Raw genomic sequence first — 3,271 nt, forward strand, 5'->3', positions numbered from 1 at the left:
TGTAGAACCATGGTGAGCACTAGCCACGATGGCCAGGCAGGCCTAGAAGGTGCCATGGTCAAGTGTCTTGCTGCACTGAACAAGTGGCCCCTTTTGCAAAACTTAGCAAAAGTTCAGTTAAGACTCATGTGTTCACCACTCCTGGATTCCATCTGTCAACCTCCACTTTTAGTTCATAGTCCACCATAGTTAGTGAACTAATATGACAACATTATTTATATCAAGGTTGCATTTGTAGACTTAGGAAGTTGAACCAGATCAAATTGCTGCTATGCAGTCATTTTTGACCTACAAAAATGACAGTTAACCTATGTTTCAAGCTGTTAGTTCCCTAGTCAGTTCTTTGAAATTTAGGAATGATGTTCCCCATGTAAATATGTCATACATAATAAGGCAGCCTTCAGGCCAGTTCACAGGAGCATATTAACCCATGGTGTAGCAGAAATATTGTATAGTTATGTTGTAAAATATTAGAAGACAAACTGTTGTAATGCCAGCAGTTTAATGAAAACAAACAAAAAGAAGACAATGTAATAAAAACCAGCTTTGGTTGTGTTTTATTGTCAGTGCTTGAGGAAAAGCAGATTCTAATGGAAGAGTGAGGAAGTGCATGGAACTGGTAAAAGGAACTTAACTCTGAAGACCTTCAAAAGTTGTTAATCCTGGCTCCTTGGTCTATATTGTCTTGGCTTCACCAACATCCATCTGCTCTCTAACTCTGTGCCTTCTGGGTTCCATTCCCATGCGCGTATGCTAAGTTGCTTCAGTCATGTCTGACTCTTTGCAACCCCATGGACTGTAGCCCGCCAGGCTCCTCTGTCCATGGGATTCTCCAAGCAAGAATACTGGAGTGGGTTGCCATGCCCTCCTCCAGGGGATCTTTCCCGACCCAGGGATCAAACCTGTGTCTTACTTGTGTCTCCTGCATTGGCAGGCAGGTTCTTTACTACTAGTGCCACCTGGGAAGCCCTCCATTCCCATAACCCTGAAGAAACTGTTCCCTCAAAGGTCACTAGTGAATTGCTGGTTATCAAGGTCACAGTGTCTTGGTCCTCAACTTCCTGAATCTTTTTGACCCTTTTGACAGTGTAGGGCTCTCTGCTCCCCACATTTTGACATTCTCCCTTCTTGACTTTTCTGTGATATGACCCTATCATTTTACTCATCCCCTTTCCCTAACTTTTTTTTTTTTTTGGCCACCCTGTGCAGCATACAGGATCTTACTTCCCAGCAACCAGGGGTTGAACCTGTGCCCCCTGCATTGGAAACATGGAGTCTTAACCACTGGACCACCAGGGAAGTCCCTCTAACTGTTCTTAAAGAATCCAGAGAAGAAATTGAAAGGGAGATAAAGATACCAGTGATGAAAAATTAAGAGATGTTGTGCAAAGTATGGTTGAGCTCTCAGTAGTGAAAGAAAAGAGTTGCCTCTTGTGCATAATGAAGGTGGTGGAGAAAATGCTTGGGCTTAATGGTTCTCTCTGCTGACCACCAACAGGTTGCTTGCTATTCAGAGAAGGCTTGGAATAAGAGATAAAATGTGCATTAAATAGTTATTGTATTAAATGATGAGTGCTTCATGCAGTGGTGGAGAGAGAGCACCAAGGCTAAGAGAACACACTTTCATAATCTGCAACTCCAAAATCCAAAAGCCTCTAAGAACTGACAGCAACCCCTGACCCAAACAGATATAGTACTCTTTATGATCTATATTTATTGTACTCAATGGTCTTTATTTATTGTACTTAATATTATTGAATGCAGAAATAGTCAAGTGTTTACTGATAGGATGCTGCCCCAGATCTCACAGAGTGTAGATTAATACATGGTATATGCACAGTATTACCTCTATTCCTGAGTCATTTTTAAAATATTTATATATTTGGCTGCATCGTCTTAGTTGCAGCATGTGGGATCTTCCTTGCAGCATATAGGATCTTTTTAGTTGCAGCATGTGAACTCTTAGTTGCAGCATGTGGGATCTAGTTCCCTGATCAGGGATTGAACCTGGGCCCCCTGCATTGGGAGCACAGAGTCTTAGCCACTGGACCACCAGGGAAGTCCCTATATTGCCTGAGTTCTAATCCTAACACCACCATTTACTAAGTGGGTGGCCGCAGGTAAGTAGGGGTTCATAAAAGTGGAGAGAAAGCAGTCCAGTGAAATAACTTATTTCCATTTAATGTAAATAGACTAACTTTAAAAAGGAACTAACACTTGCCCTATCTGCCCAAAGAGCTATTGTGAGAACAGAATGAAATAAAGAATAAAAACAGCAGGATGAATAAAATGTGCACTGTGAATGCAATTTTTACTTATTAAAATTGATAGTGAAACTTCTCAACTTGAGGCCATAAAAAGTAATAAAGATTTATTTAAGGATTTTGCTGTATGAATAATTCATAACTATACTGGCTTAATCTCAGAAGTAGACAGCGTGCCTGCCTAGGAGGACACAGCTACACATAGATGAAGTATTTATTTGAATTTTCAGCCCAGAGGTATTAAAACCTACAAAACTCCACTAGTGTAATTGCAAAGAAAAAAAAATTCAAGTCCATACACATTAATTCTAACCACCGTGATCCCTCATTTCCCCCCCATAGGCTATAATCCTATATAACCCCTGAAGAGACAGACAGACAGAGCAGCTTGTGGCAACTCAGTAACTATCCCAGTAATAACTTTAATTCAATTAGGTAATGATGATTATGTTTTTAATGATTTTTTTGGATTCTCTGACTTATCATTGAACCAGTTGATATTTGTTGAATCAACTGGCCTACGTATCAATTCAGTTAAAAAAATTTATCTGACTGGATGGACAAGCTGTTTTGTTGGATTGACAGGTTAATTCACAGGTTAATGCACAGGTAGAACTTTGTGCATCCAGTCACATTCTGATGATACTCAGATTCTCCTGTATCGAGGATTGGTACCTGTGACTTGTCTGCCAGGTATGTGGGAATGAGTCACCCATCCCTGTCTCTTCATTACTTGGGGCTGTTACTAGCAAAGACTCAAAGGTCCTGGGAAGACAGGGCCATAAGACAGCAGTAGAACAATTAATTCATGTGATAAGCCTTTTTGGTTTTTATTTAGCAGAATTCCAGGTAATCTAACATGCTTTCTGAAGAACTGAAGAAAATTTAAATCTATAAATGCAAGAACTAAAATCTGCTTGCTTCTATCAAAAGTGATAGAAGCTTGCCAATGTTAATATCATTGCCATCATTCCAAGGGTGACTGAGGCTCATATTAAATTCTCATC

General features: G+C 40.1%; 1 non-coding gene across 1 annotated transcript; it reads right to left on the reverse strand.

Annotated features, from left to right (window-relative positions):
• Positions 1-1,986: 1,986 nt before the first annotated feature.
• TRNAG-CCC (transfer RNA glycine (anticodon CCC)) lies at positions 1,987-2,059 on the reverse strand. Its single transcript has one exon. It is a non-coding gene; the product is annotated as a tRNA-Gly (tRNA).
• Positions 2,060-3,271: the final 1,212 nt, after the last annotated feature.

The sequence above is a fragment of the Odocoileus virginianus genome, unplaced genomic scaffold (genome assembly GCF_023699985.2).
Source record: "Odocoileus virginianus isolate 20LAN1187 ecotype Illinois unplaced genomic scaffold, Ovbor_1.2 Unplaced_Scaffold_6, whole genome shotgun sequence".
Classification (NCBI taxonomy): Eukaryota; Metazoa; Chordata; class Mammalia; order Artiodactyla; family Cervidae; genus Odocoileus; species Odocoileus virginianus.